The following is a 15,635-nucleotide window of genomic DNA, read 5'->3' on the forward strand; positions in this document are numbered from 1 at the left end:
CCTTCCCAAGCTTAATAAGGCTATGGCAGAGCATCCAAATAACACAGGTCTTGTTCCTCAGACGAGCTCTGCCCCCTCTGTTAACTTGGCAAATCAGCTCTTCCTTGTCTGCTGCTGGGCTGATGCTAAATTTCCAGTTCAAAAATGTTTAACCCTTTCAGTCTCACTGAATCCGCCATCCCAGGTACTGGCATTGGCTCATTGGCAACATGGGCTCATGGAGGCAGAGCAAGATCCCAGGAGGCCTGGAACATCTAAGCCACAGAGAGGGTTTGGGTTCAGATGTGTGACCAGGAGGCAAGTGCACGGAGGAGAACTATTGTTTTCTTCCCATTCCTGGTTTAGCCACTCCAGGGACACACTGGTAACATCTGCCATTGGACACTACTATGTTCACTGCTGCCTCCAAAAGACAAATATGGGGGGCATACCTTCAGAGCAGAAGGGGACTGGAGATCCTCTAACCTGACCCACTCATGTCATGCTTCTGGAAAGAGAAGCTCAAAGATGTTAGGCAACTTGCCCAAGTTCACACAGCTAATTAGTAACAGAGCCGAGATCAGATCTGGCATAGGCCTTTAAATATTTTTCTCCCCAACTGAAGACTAAGAGAAATGGTATTTACTACACTCCTACTACTTTCCAGATACTGTGCTAGGAAATTTACCTGTATTACTTCATTAAATCCTCACCACAACCCTGACTTAAGTTTTACCATGAGGAAATGAAGGCACAGAAAGGTTTAATAACACGCCCAAAGTCACACAGGTACTAAGGAGAGCCAGGATCAGGATCCCTCTGTCTAATTCTAAAGCCCTTGCTTTTGCCCCTTCAGGAGGCTGCTGCCCCTTCTATTTGTTTAGCTGAGTGGCCGCCACCTTGGATTTACTAATATTTGTACAAAGGGGCTTCTGATGCCACTTCCTTCTATCTTTTAAGAAAAGGGAGTTCTTGTGTTGTTTTCTGCCACATACTCTGGAAATCCTCCCTGAAACAGCCCGTCAGATCTTTTTCTTTTTTTCCCCTCTTTTTTTGTTTTTAATTGGAGAGCCATAATCAGAATCCACAGCAGGTTGGTAGCAGATCAAAAAAGACTAGGACACAAACATTATGTCCCTAATCCTCATTCTTTGGGAATATAGTGGCCTCTTTCCCACCCAACATTAGAAGAGTAGGGAATTCCAGAGTCATTCTTCTCAAACTGGGTGGACAGTTTGGCAAGACTGGGGGAAATGAACACGGCACGGGTTCCTGGAGCACAGGTTTTACTCCAGAATTTAAGAAGAAAGGAGTTTTATCACTAATATATTGAAGCCAATACAGACAGTAGCAAATGCAGAAATCCCATGAATTTTTAGGCTAAAACCAGCAGGCTGCAGACTGATTGGAGTCTTTCCTCCCAGACTTCCATGGGCTCCATGAGAGTGTCCCTATAGGGACACATCAGTGGGAAAATTGGGGAATGAGGCTAGAGGAAGGCAGGAGTCTAGTGTTACTTATTCCCCTCTTCCAACCTGTCCCTACCTCCTCCGTGGGGATGTGTGCGTGTTGTCATGGGATCTCAGAGGACAGTTAGGTACAATCTCAGCTCTCTTTGCCACAATGGAGGACTTTAGAAGGAAATTAGTCCTGGTACATTGTATTTTTGGCTGCCAGGCCCAAACTCCAGAAATGAATCCCTTCCTCTTAATTGGCTGCTGCTTAGCCATAAAGGAAATACATTTCCCTACGAGAGAACAATTCATGGTCCTCTTCCATGTGGAGGCTGCTGGGGGAGCTGAGATGCCTCTGTGTTAGATGCAGTGGACACCGTTGTTTCTACAAAAATGTCTCCCCAGTAAGCGCCCCCCTACCAAGCCCCTTTCCCTGCCCATGCCCTCTAGACTCACACCATGGTCCCACAGACTCGAGGTTCAGAATCTAGATGCGTTACTGGTAACACAGTCTCTGCCTTCGTATCCTGCGCACACACACGGGGGCATCCAGTCATTCCAACCTCAGAAGTGCCCCAGGCCCACAGGAAGTCGCAGGTACCCTGAGCAAGTCACTGGGACTTGGAGGGAACTGTTATGTTGGGCCCAGGTCGCTGAAACCCACCCTGGTGGTCTCTAGATTGTTGTTCTGAGAAACCATAAACACCGAATCCTCCAGTCCCCCTGAATTTGAGTTTGTCATTTTAACCTTTAATGGCCTTTTCAGGTAAAAAAATAACACCGACCAATGTACTGCCTTTGTAGCTACACTGTGCTTGGGAAAAGCATTTACTTAAAAGAAAGACTGGAAGGAAGAAAAAAAAAAAACAAGAAGAAAATGGAGTACACACTCCTTGGGCGATGTACACTTTCATGAACTGAAATAAAAGTAAAAATAGAGGAAGGAGAGGAGAAGCCAACCTTCCCTCTCCTTTCATGGCACTGTAGCTCAAAGACAGGAATCTCCGCTTGTTAACCATTGTTAACTAGTATTTTTAGTCCTGATTGCTTTTAGCTTCTGTATAGTTCCTTTTTTAAACACATTTTCTATACGTCAATAAAAGATCCAGAAGGAATGGTGTGCGCCCCTCGCCGTCCTTGATCCTGTTCTCTCATTATAGCCTCACTGCCCCTACCTTCCTATTCCCACCATCTACCCTTTCTCTCTCTGCCTCTCTCTCTCTCTGTCTTTCTTCCTGCTCAACCTCCCACCCACTCTGAATTCTTCATCTCACCCATTGCTTTTACCCTTAGAAGAGGTCCCTGACGGGTGCCAGCCTCTGCTGGATGCCCCAGCATCACCCAGACCAGTCTGGTCTATGGTGTGGAGCCCTTGATTAAGCCACAAAGACGGACTCACTGTCCTATTCCCTGGACCCTGGAGTGCCCAGTGGTAACTGGATCTCCAAGGCTCTGGTGCCATCTATGGGCACTGGCAGAGAATATTTAATTGTCCTAACTTGCCCAGCCTGTCTATCCTTAGCTCAGACTCCAGCTCCTGGGAAACCCCGCTTCGCCCCCCACCTCTCAGACTTGGTCACCTGGGAAAGCGTTCTCCTGTTCCCTCCCTTGAAAATGAGCCCCCATGCACATTGTATGATCAACTCTTGCCTCCAGATCATACAGGTAAGACCCGGCCAGGTAACAACCCAGAGAGCAGGGGAATGGGGGAAACTTCCATCCAGTCATCTCCACAAGTTCTCAAGGAAGAAGTTTAGAGGAAACAGTAACAGAGCAGAATTGGGGACCTGAACCCAGACAAGTCCTGCCCCCGACCTTGTTGGAGGGGAAGGGGCATTCCAGGAGGCTACCTGAAGGGGGGTGGGTTCCACCTGTCTGAATCTTATGACAATCAATGACAATAGGAATTACCCAAGGGGGAAGGTGAGGAAGGAACAGTACAAATCAGAGTGAGAGGGCACAGAAGAGCAAAACCTATAGGAGCAGGGCTGGGAATGACGGAGTCTTCCTGTGCACCGGGCTCCCCAGCGCCCTGGAAGGAGTCTAATGACAGAGCTTCCCCACCATGGAGAAACATGTCCTCATGTTAAAAAGGAAATAGAGAGAATACCTTTAAAGGGGACCTAGAGAGTACTTTAAAAACCTGGAAATAAAATTGTTTTTAAGTTCCAGTCCCCCCAGTATTTTCTAGGCTCCAACCATCCTGTTCCCAAGCCTAGGCCATGTGGGCAACAGGGACAAAAACCCCAGCCTCCAGCCATGTGACAGTCTTGCACCCAAGTCCCCACCCTGTGCCGGCAGTTTTCGGAGCCTGTTCTCCGTGGCTCATTTCCTCTTCCCCCACCATTTCCTAAAAAACATTTCTGTGGTGGCACCAAGAGAAGACCGTTAAGAACAGCCCCATTTCCTGGTCTTCTTTGAAATAAGCCACCCCAGAAACCCACACCTCAGGACAGCGTTACCTGAGGAGGGACCGTTGTAATATGTAGACAACGCCCATGGCCCGAAGCTCCTCCTGTGTGTTATCTGGGAAACAGAAAGGATGTATACAGTGGAACTTAAAGGAATTTCAGTAATTAGTATTTATTCCTGAGGTGGCTGAATGCCAACATTATGTTCTAACTTAAATGAATCTGATTCACCCATTGCTTAAGACCTCTGGGTGCATTTACAATGATCTGAACACAGATTTAATTATTGCTGTGTTATGGGAACGAAGAACTGCCACGGGGAAAATTAAAAGTGGATTATTAAGCAAGAGAAATGTTAGTAGCATTAGTAATCAGTGCAATTACCAAGAACCCAAACCTAAACACAGCAGCGTCTTCTCTCGCACGATGACCCCGGTGGCCCCGGGGATATGTGCCCCCTCAGCTACCTCTTTGGCCAGTCAGAAGAAAGACATCGTTAAGGAATAAGGGCTCCTGGGACCTGTAGCTCTCCTCTCACATGCGATGTGCACATGTCCGCTCTACTCCACCACTCCGGCTTTCCAAGAATCCTAGAGAGAACGTGTGTTGAACTCATAAATCCACACATGACCGTGTCTCTTGTCCCTCTTCCCTCATATCACAATCTGAGTTCAGTGAGCACCTACCATGGATCCAGCCCAACCCTGGCTCTGGATGGACAGGGATGAAGGCTTGGCCCCTCCTTGAAGAGATGGAGTCTCTTTTTGCCTCATTCTGTTTCTATCCACTTGCCCCAAACTCCCTGCTCCCCAGCCCAGATGTTCCACACATATGTGAAGAAAGCCCTGTACTTCAGGGCTATTTTAAAACAGGTGAGGGTAAAATCTCCAAATGTGTGTTTAGGTGCTCATGAGGAACTGGGAGGAGGTATACAGTAAAAGAACTCAGTTAATTGGGATGAGGGTTGTCATTTCAATATTGACAATATTCTTTTTAAAACTCAGACATATTTCAAACACTTCAAATACTAGGGACAAATGGCAATTAAGGAGCTCCTTGAGTCCCAAAAGCTAACAGAACCTTCTCAAAGGACTGATTACTATAGAATCTTCCTTGGTTGGGGGAGCAGAGGGGAAGGAGGGCATTCCAAAAGATTCTGGTACTTTTAGATGTTGATGTCCTTTAATGCCTGAAATGAGACTTGCTATGATCAGAGATCACAGCTAAGCACTCATTCATAGCTTGTGTGAAAGCTTTGGGTCTACTCTTCATGACAAACAATAAGCCCCTCGGAGGTTTCTGGGAAATGAGTATAAATTACAAGAAATGCAGTAACAATTATGAAAATTCAATATGCTAGCTGTACAGGAAATTTAAAGATCCAAGAAAAACAGGGAGAACGATGAAGAAATGTGTAAATTACTTCTGGGCGTAGGCGGTACCCACCATGATTTGTGACCCACACTCCCTTTTTATGACTTTTTTTTTCCATAAATAAAACCCACAGAGTAATAACGAAAACTTATATTTACAACCAAAGCTACACAGAAATAATGACAACCTAAGGTTGCTCTCGAAGACAACTCAGCTGACTTAATTGACGCGGGAGTGTGAGAGATCACTGAAGAAGTCAAGGTGGGACCACCTGCCGTCCTCTCCAACCCCTTCCCCCAACCCCATCTTGTACCATTTAGAGGACTTGAGAGGTGGTCATGTAAATTTGGTCTTCAACATGGTCTCCTCCAAAGAACCTGAATTTTAACTCGGTTTGAACCGTCCGTGCTTGCTACAAGGCAGGGTTTTAATCCAAAAGTGCTGTTGGCATTTTGGTTGGCTGTCTTTGCTGTGGGAAACTGTGTTGTGCACTGCAAAGTCTTCAGCCACATCCCTGGCTCCTCCCCACCGAATTCCAGGAGAACCACCACCATCCTACAAGTTGCAACAATGCAGGCATCTTCAAACACTGCCAAATGTAATTTTGCCCTGGGGGGCAAAATCTCCCTCTGTGGAGAAGCACTGTTCATAGGGAGATTTATCACAAAAAGATGACTTCAATCCAGACGTCAACTGAAGCATCATTTTAAGAAGCTAGTTCATTTCAGTCCAGAAGACAAAGGAGCCCCCCAGATGGAACACTGCTGTAGCTTTTCTACTGAATTTCCTTTTATGTAGTTTCTACATATTTGAAGAGCATATATCTGTGTTTTATTTTGTTATTTGGTTGGAATCGCTCTGGATATTTTGGTGGGACAAGATTAGATACCAAGGTAGGGAGCAGAATTTTAAGATGGTGCTTACAGAAAATGAGAGTTTGACTCTGGTTTAATTTGTCATGGCTGTCCAGGACTTGATTAAGTTTCAAATCAAGGATTACTTGTAAATTAGACCTTTTGGCTCTGTTGCTTCACCTAATGGACAATAATAAATGGTATTGATTGTTTAAGATCTCCAAATACCTCATGATATCATATGTCCTAAGGTTTCTCAAGGAAAAAAAATGAAATCAAGGGGGTGAGGATATGTTAGTCACCAAAGATAGGAGGAAGGGAAAACTTCATCTCAAACCTCTGCCTTGGTTCAGGATTCTGATCACCTGAACAGGGAAAGACAATATAACTGCCCAGGCCCCCAGGAGAATGTGGATATCAAAGTCATAGGCTTAAGAGTGTTCCATGGTGTCAGGGAAATCAAAGGGTTAACTTGAACCCTTCCCTCACCAAAAAAGAAAATTTTGGAGCAAAAGGAAAGGGGGCAAAAGAAGAAAAGAGATAGCCACCCATGAAAGAAACCTACTGCATTCTCAGCATAGGGCAGAGAAGGACACTTGTCATTGAACCCCTTTACCCAGCTCACTCTCCCAAACAAGAAATCTCAATGGCCAGGAAGGGGGATGCAAAGAGAGATGCCACTTTTACTTCTAGCATTTTGAAGAAGTCACAAGGTCGATTTTTCTTTACTCTTGTCCCAGCCATGCCTATGGGGCACGACTTGGCCTAGTTTTGTGCTCAGAAAATGCAGTCACATAGTAGGTATTTTGATGCCAAAGGAGATGTCCCGCTCTGGTTCATGATGGTTTTCATCACAGGATCTTCCTCTAGACCGAGAGCCACAGAAGCAGATCAAAAAGCGCCTCTTCCATTAGAGTCTGGCTGCAACCCATTATCAGATTTCCAGAACCACTTACTTCTCTTCCAAGACCAAGACATTTTGAGAAGTCAAGCCCTCCAGTTGGATGGAGGAAAGAGCTTATTTTCTTTCCTGAGAGTAGGAGGGGATCGGGAAGGCACTGGAAATGCCGCATTGTGGGCATGTCCTCCTCTCACCTGTGAGCCCCTTGAGGGCAGAGCCTGGGTTCCCCATCCCATTCCCAACAGTTAGCTCAGTGCTCCAGAGAGACCCAATGTAGACCTGATAAAAACTAAACTAAATCAGTCCTATCTTATGTCTGTGAAACAGACTCAGTTAACTACTTTAATTATGTTGAAATTTAGGATAGATCCCTAAAACAGCATACTTGGAGACTCTCTGAAGAGCAGAGGAGAGAATCCTGGACTTTAGGTCAAAGGCTTATGTGGCATTTCTGCCTATTACTGGCACTGTGCCTGAGGGGAAGTCTTCCTGCCTCTCTGAAGCTTAGTGTCCTTTTCTATAAAATGGGAATAAGAGGGGCGCCTGGGTGGCTCAGTGGGTTAAAGCCTCTGCCTTTGGCTCAGGTCATGATCTCAGGGTCCTGAGATCAAGCCCCGCATCAGGCTTTCTGCTCAGCAGGGAGCCTGCTTCCTCCTCTCTCTCTGCCTGCTTCTCTGCCTACTTGTGATCTCGCTCTCTCTCTCTCTCTCTCTCTCTGTCAAATAAATAAATAAAAATTAAAAAAAATTTTTTTTAAATGGGAATAAGAATAACGGTCCTTCCTACTTCACAGACCACTCTGAGAGGCAAAATGCAATGGGCAGAAAATGCTTTGAAATGGTGTCATCACTATGGGGAATGGTGTTAATTTGGTGAAAGTTAAAGGATGTTGACAATCATTCTCCAATCTCAAATACCTTCCCAGCAGTGTTATGACCTAAAATGTCACTAACCTGGTTCCCTAAAGCAACTTACTGTCTTTTAAAAAATGCCCTGGGCCAAGTAAGAGCATCAGCTGGCTATCGGGGATTAGCTGAGGGCTACCTGAGAGCAGGAAGGGGTCCGGGCGGGAGAAGAGACAGAGGAGAAGCCCAAGAACAAAGCACAGAGGACACGGGAGTGTGGAACAAAGCGGCCCTGCTGAGGACAGCCCCATGGGTGACTCTTCTAGAAGAGAGGCGAAGAGGACCAGCTGTGTTGAAAGCCAGCCAAGTGTGCTCCAAAGCTGCAGGCTAAGGACAGTGTGGTTCCAGGCCATTCGCCCACCCTTCCCTGGGACATAGAATGAGGACCAGAGGAACCCTAGGGCGCTTAGCAGCCATGGCAGGGAAGCTTAGTAGCAGTCTTTCAGATGGGTTGGGTGAAGACCCTGTATTTATCAAAACTCCCACCAGGACACCACACCTGGGGTTGAGGCCTTCTAGCTTCAGACATGAGCTCCTGGAGGCCATGGCTTTTAATAGCATGAATGATGATTTCTAGGGAGGGGTCCTCTGTCTGGCTTCTAAGGAGCTGTGGACTTAACTTTTATTGAGTGGGATGTCTGGGCCTGGAGCTGAACTGCTCAAGGGACAGAGAGGCTGAGCATGGACAACAGCACACCCTACAATCCCCCTACGAGGGCCCACATACTTGTCCTACTTCTACATAAACGTGAAACAAATGTTTAAAGAATGTTCCTTTGAAAAGACAATTATTGGGACACCTGGGTGGCTTAGTTGGTTGAGCATCTGCCTTCAGCTCAGGTCATGATCCGGGAGTCCCAGGATCGAGTCCTGCATCAGGATCCCAGCTCCCTGGGGAGTCTGCTTCTCCCTCTGACCTTCTCCCTTCTTATGCTCTCTCTCACTCTCTTTCTCCCAAAAAAATAAATAAGATCTTTTTAAAAATTATTAAAAAAAGAAAAGACAATTATTCTGGATGCCCACATATCTCAACCCAGCCTGTCCTCATATGGACCTGACATGTCCCACCAGCAGAATCTGGGTCTCCCAGAGAAAGCCCCCATCCCCACCCCAGCCCAGCTAGGAGCTGGGCACTTGCCTCTACTCCAAATCCCTTCTAAGGACCTGAGATTGGAGGAAGAGCTTGTCACACCCGGCCCTGATTCTGTCTGGTCCTCTAAGGGGCAAAGGACTCATAGCCACCTTCAGAGCCATTCACCTGTCCCAGGTCCTGGCCTTTAAAAAGAAGAGGAACAGAAAGGACCACATTCACACTTAGTGCTTGGTTCCTGGGGACACAGACACATGGGCAGTTCATTGGGCCAATGGTTTTCACTCCAGTAGCATCATATGGACTGTGACAGATGTGCTGGGGCCCTGGAGTCTCTCGCCTGCGATTTTCCCCATCAAGGCATGACATTCACCCTGAAAGCAAGGGAACACCTCCTGTCTCAGAGCACCCAGTGTCAGAGAGCCCTGCCAGGTGAAGAGGAATCCATGTCTTTCAATGGGGCTTCTCACCCGAGTCACCCAGGCGTTCTTGCCCTAGAGCATTCCTTCACTAGTCCATTCCCCTTCCCGAACCGTCCTTCATTCACACACTCAACAAAGAGTCACTGAACACCCCCAGCAGCAGTCTGCACTGTGCAGGGAACTGATGGAAAGCCAGGGCAGCTGGAGCACAGATGGGTGGCTAGTGGGTACCACAGTTAGAGCTGGGAAAGAGGGCACCTAATCAGACAGGGTTCTGCAAGCCACGTGTGAATTTGGATCTATTGTAAGAGTGGCGGGAAGCCATGGCGGGGACTCTAAGCAGGACAGCGAGATGACTATAGACACATTTTAAAAGAGTTGGCTGCAGCTGTCCTGTAAATGGGGAGGGGAGGCAAAAGATCTGGGGGGAAGTGCCGGGGTGGGTCAGATGGGAATGAAAATAACTTGGCCTCAGGTGACTTTGGTAAAATTGGAAAGGTAGATATATTCAGAGATGTTTGGGAATCAATGGACAGAAAATGAACGTGTGGATTTGGAACAATACACAGAATGGTCTATAGGATTCTGGGTGGCCCCACCGGTTGGGCGGGGACCACCCAGGAAGGGAAAGTCACTGAGAGCCAAGGGCAGCTGGAGACTCTCTGAGGTACCGAGCTAAGAGGGCAGGTGCATGGGCAAGACTCACATCCAAAGGAGAGCCTCAGGTAGAGCTCTCCGGGGATTGCACAAGGGGCTGGCTTCGAGGCTGTGTGACCTATCCAATGGCACAGGTCCCCACACTTACAAGAGCCCCACCCTTCACTTTAATGCTCTGCTGTCACTACCTTGGCATTTTTGAGCAAGAGGTCCCACGCTTTTATTCTGCACGAAGTTCAGAATTCTGCACGAAGTTCAGAATTCTGCAGCTGGTCCTGAACATATGATATCAATAAAGATGCCCATAGAAACTGACGCTACAGGCATGGATTCATGCATTCATTGCACATGTCTTGAGCACTCGATAAAACAAGATAAATTAGTATAATATGGAGTGGGTGAGACCGTGATGAGCCTCTGAAGATAAATAAATAAAGGGGGAGGTGTCAGTCTGCTAGAGCTGCTGTGACAAAATACCACAAACTGGGTAGCTGAAGCAATGGAAATTTATTTTGTCACAGCGCTGGAAGCTAGAAGTTCAAGGTCAAGGTGCTGGAAAATCCTGTTTCTGGTGAGGCCTCTTCCTGGCTCCAGACTGCCACTCTCTCCATGGCCTTTTCTCTGTGTGAACAGGGCAGGAGAGGGGAGAGGAAAAGAGCACCCAGGTGCCTCTTCTTAGAAGAACAATAATCCTGTTGGGTCACGGTCCTACCCTTAGGACCTCATTTCATCTTAGATTACCTCTTTAAGAGCCCTATCTCCAAATATGATCACTCAGTGGGTTAGGCCTTCAACACATGAATTTGGGGGGCAGGGGAGACAGTTCCGTCCATGACAGGAGAGAGGGAATGCTGGGGGGAGAGCAGAGGCTAACAGCTCCCCACTTGTGTCTTCTTAGCCCACCTCTGAGGTCACCTGCACCTTCCGTGACTCTTCCCGTTCATGTGGACAACATTTTACCTTAAGTTCCAATGCTGTTTTGCAAAAATGTTAAGGAATGAATACCCCCCAAAAGCAATCCTTAAATAATTAAGGAAAGGAGGTGATGGACATACCCCAGCTTCCTTGCTCCTGAGCGTGACAGTTGGAGGTGCGCACTCCACATTGTCTCTCAGGGGCCTCCTGGCACCCTCAGAGGAGGCCACTCACTGAGCATCTCGAATGGCTTTCAACCCTCCCTTACAGCGTTCCAGGCAGAAAGAAGGGCTAGTGAGAAGATGACCTCCAGCGGGAGCTCGCTCAAGTCCCAGGTGCACCAGCAGGAGGCTGGTTCAGACAGATCTGGATCCAGGGAGGCGGGTGGGAAAGGAGATCTGCTCCATGGTAGGAGGCCAATGGAAAAAGGAGAGGCATGTATATAATTTTGAACTTTCTCGTAGTTCACATTAAAACAAGTAAAATGGATTTAATAATATTTATTTAACCCAATATATCCAAAACACTGCTTTTCAACATGTAATCAATATAAAAGAAATTTGAAAGATAGTAGATGCTTTTTTGATATTTATCTTCAAATTCTGGTATGCATTTTACACTTACATAGCTTTTCAGGGGACCCACAGCATCCAAACTATTTTTCTAAGAATACCAAGATAATGTTTACCTTTTTCATCGCATTGACTTTTGCGTCGATGATGGTAAACCTGCAGCCACCTTGTCACACATCAAGACAATGGCAATAAACCTTGCACCCATCACCGTATTTTCTACTCACAATAAGAAAAAAATAAAAGCCAATTTCACTTAAGAAGATCTTTGATGAAAAAGTAAAAATTATTAGTTCCCTATTACATCTCGACCCTGAGTGCATGTCTTTTTAATTCTGTGTGAACAACTGAAAAAAGATTTAATGTACTTCTACAGAACTCTCGAGGACAGTCATTGTCTCCAGAAAAAGAACTCAGGCATTGTTTGAGTCACCAACTGAACAAGTTGCTTTTCTCATAAAACACCATTTTTACTTGAAAGAGCAACAGACAAACTATGGTTTTTTTGATGTGGGCATTTGGCAGAAATTTCCTCAAAAATAAGCCACGTGAACCTGTCATTTGGAAAAAAACAATTGACTTATTTGTCGCTAGTGATAAAATTTGAGCTCTCTACATAAAACCAAAATTTTTAAAAAACTTGTATCTATCATGCTCAGCTTGACAGCTTCCCAATACTTAAGAACTTTCCTGATGAGACCAGTGGTTATGTTAAAAGATGTGATTTTTTTTTTTATTTTAAGATAAAATGTCAAATCAGGAAGATCTATGTAACTCACCAAGTTACTGTTCACTTGCCTGTTATTTTTTCCATATTCTAGTAGGAAGCCTTTGTCGGAATGTGCATTTAAAATATCTTGTTGCACTCTGTTGTTTTTCCACTCCCTCATGGTGTCTTTGATTAAAGAGAGTTTCTGATTTCAATATAATCAAATTTATCAATCTTTCCCATGATGGTTAGTATTTGTTGGTCTTGTTTTAAGATTAGAAACATGAATGAATTCTCCCATGTTATTTGTGATTTTTACCTTTTACATTTATGTTTTTCGTCTACCTGGAATTTTTTATTAGGTAGAATTATATGAATTTGCTTATGTTTGACTATTTTTGACCTACAAAATGAAGGTTTTTATATGGTTCAATACAATATATGATGTGAGGCAGGAATATATTTTTATTTTTTTCCAAATGAATAATAACTTTTCCCAGGGCTATTTATTTAAAAGTTAACCCTGGGGGCACCTGGGTGGCTCAGTGGGTTAAAGCCTCTGCCTTCGGCTCAGGTCACGATCCCAGGGTCCTGGAATCGAGCCCCGCATCCGGCTCTCTGCTCTGCAGGGAGCCTGCTTCCCCCTCTCTCTCTGCCTGCCTCTCTGCCTACTCGTGATCTCTGTCAAATAAATAAATAAAATCTTTATAAATAAATAAATAAATAAAAGTTGACCTTGCCCACTGATCTGCTCATGCCACCACCTTTCCAATTTAAGTCTTTTTGTCAATTCGGCCCCAATACCACATTATCCCGATTCAAATAACTATTGGTATCTCTAGGGCAAGACCTCTTTCACCTTGTTCTTTTTCTTCAAGAGAGTTTGGTTATTCTTGACTCCTTGAACCTCCAAATAAATTTCAGAATCATTTTGTCAACTTCCACTCTGGAAAAAAAAAAAAAAGTTTGTAATTTTTCTTGCAGTTGCATTGATTCTGTACATCAGTTTGGAAGAATGGGCCTCTTCACAGTGTTGAGTCCTCCAGTCAATGAACACAGACTATCCCTCCATTTATTATATCTTCTTTAATCTCTCTCAATAAAAGATTGTGATTTTCTCCTAAGAGGTTTTACACATATTTTATTAGATTTACTGCCAAAGAAGGTTTTTGGGTCTGTGACATTATTTTACCCTACCTCCAAACTAATACGCTAGCCAGTTCTTGTTTCATGAATGCTAGTAGAAGACATGAGACTCCTGCAGAGATTAAAACTCTTATTTTCCACAGCAGGAAGTATGTGCATTTATTTTCCTTGATCCAAGTCCCATGAAGGAGTCCAGATGGATTCTAGCCACACTTAGAGTGGGTTTGCTTTATAGCTAAGGATCACTGAGCTTGGGAAATCCATTATTTAATTCCAAGTACTAAACAAGCTTCCTCTTTGTCCCAGAGGAAGACATTACTTCCTGCCTCAAGATTTCTTGGTGCAAAAACAACCTTAAGATAAGACCCACGTAAACAGTTGTCAGGACCTTGCATTCTTGGCATACCCAGCAAGACATACAGCAGAATGAAAGCCTCACGGAGGAGTATCTCCCAATAGTACTAAACATAACCTTGCAAAAATGACGTTTTCTAACTGTTTGCTGCTGATATTTTAAAAAAAAAAATAGATGAATTTTGTTTCTTAACGCTCTACCTAGCAATTTTACTAAACTCATTAATTGCAATAATTTACCCATGGATTCTACAGAATTTTCCACATACAAAAACATACCATCTTTGAAAAATGAAATGTTGTTTCTTTTGATCCAAAACTTATCTCTCTCATTCCTTTTCTTTTTCCTGCTTTATTTCACTGGCCAAAATGTTTCACTGGTCTAACCACAGCAATGTTGAAAGAAATAATATTGGCACTCGTATCTCATGCTTTATCTCAAAAAGAAAGCTTATAATGTTTCACTATTATAAACAATGCTTTCTCTAATCCACTTCCTCTTTTTTGCAAACATCCTTGATTAAATTAAATAATTCCTTTCTGTTCCCAGTTTGCTAAATGTTGATAATAATTAGATAACTTTTTTCTGCAATTATTACATCATTTCTCTTCATTTATCTAGTAATGTTAGAACAAATTAAATTTTCTGGTGTTAAAACCTTGCATTGTTGAAATAAACTCTGTCACAATATGTTATCAATTTTATACTCTTAAATTTGATTAACCTTTCTTTTTACTTATGTTGGCATTTTAGGTATAAACTTCTCTTCAAGTACTTACTTTAGCTTCATCTCACGCATTTTGATTTGCAATATTTTCTTATTATTATTCAGTTAAAAACATTCCCTAATTTCCATAAACATTTCTTCTTTGAACTAAGGATTATTTAGCAGTGTGTTTTTTAATACTTAATACACACTTCTAATTACGATTTATCATTGATTTGTAGCTTAATCAGATTGTTCTGGAAAGACCCAATCTACATTATTCAACCTTTCTTTTCCTTTTTTTTCTTAAAGATTTTATTTATTTATTTTGAGAGAGATTGAGAGAGAAAGCACACGAGAGGGGAGAGGGGCAGGCAGAGGGAGAAGAGGGCAGGCAGAGGGAGAAGCTCCCCACTGAGCAGGGAGCCCGATGCGGGACTCGATCCCAGGATTCCAGGATCATGACCTGAGCTAAAGGTCGTCGCTTAACCAACTGAGCCACCAGGCACCCTTATTCAGCCTTTCAAAATTTATTTGGGTTTGTTTTATGGCTCAGAATACAGCCATTTTTTTTTGTAACTATTCTGTATATTTTGAAAAAATGCATATGCTAGTCAAGTCAATGATACTAGCCCATTAAATCAAATTTTTTCATCATGTTCAAATATTCTATATTTCTAACGATGTCTTTATCTGCTTGTTCAATCAATTACTGAAAGAGGGATATTAAAATGATCCACTATAATTGTGGATTTGTTTATTTCTCCTTGGAGTTATCAATTTTGGCTTGAATATTTAGAAGTTCCGTTAGGTGCATATAATTATAAATTTTGATATCTTTTTCTGGAACTGAACTTTTTTAATGAAGTGAAACTCTTTCTCACTAGTAAGGATTTTGGTTGAAAATTTATATATTTTCTGTCCTTTAACTGCATCAGTTTCCCTTTGGTTAGATTTTACTTAATATATCTTTTTTCACTTGTTTCATTTCACCCTTTCACTATCCTTATATTTTAGATATTTCTTTTATAAATAACATATAGTTGGGGCACCTGGTTGGCTCAGATGGTTAAGAGTCTGCCTTCAGCTCACCTCACGATTCCAGGGTCCTGGGATCGAGTCCCACATCAGGCTCTCTGCTCAGTAGGGAGCCTGCTTCTACCTCTGCCTCTCTCTCTCTCTCTC

This window comes from Enhydra lutris, unplaced genomic scaffold, assembly GCF_002288905.1.
Source record: "Enhydra lutris kenyoni isolate GAN:26980312 unplaced genomic scaffold, ASM228890v2 scaffoldscaffold24, whole genome shotgun sequence".
Taxonomy (NCBI): domain Eukaryota; kingdom Metazoa; phylum Chordata; class Mammalia; order Carnivora; family Mustelidae; genus Enhydra; species Enhydra lutris.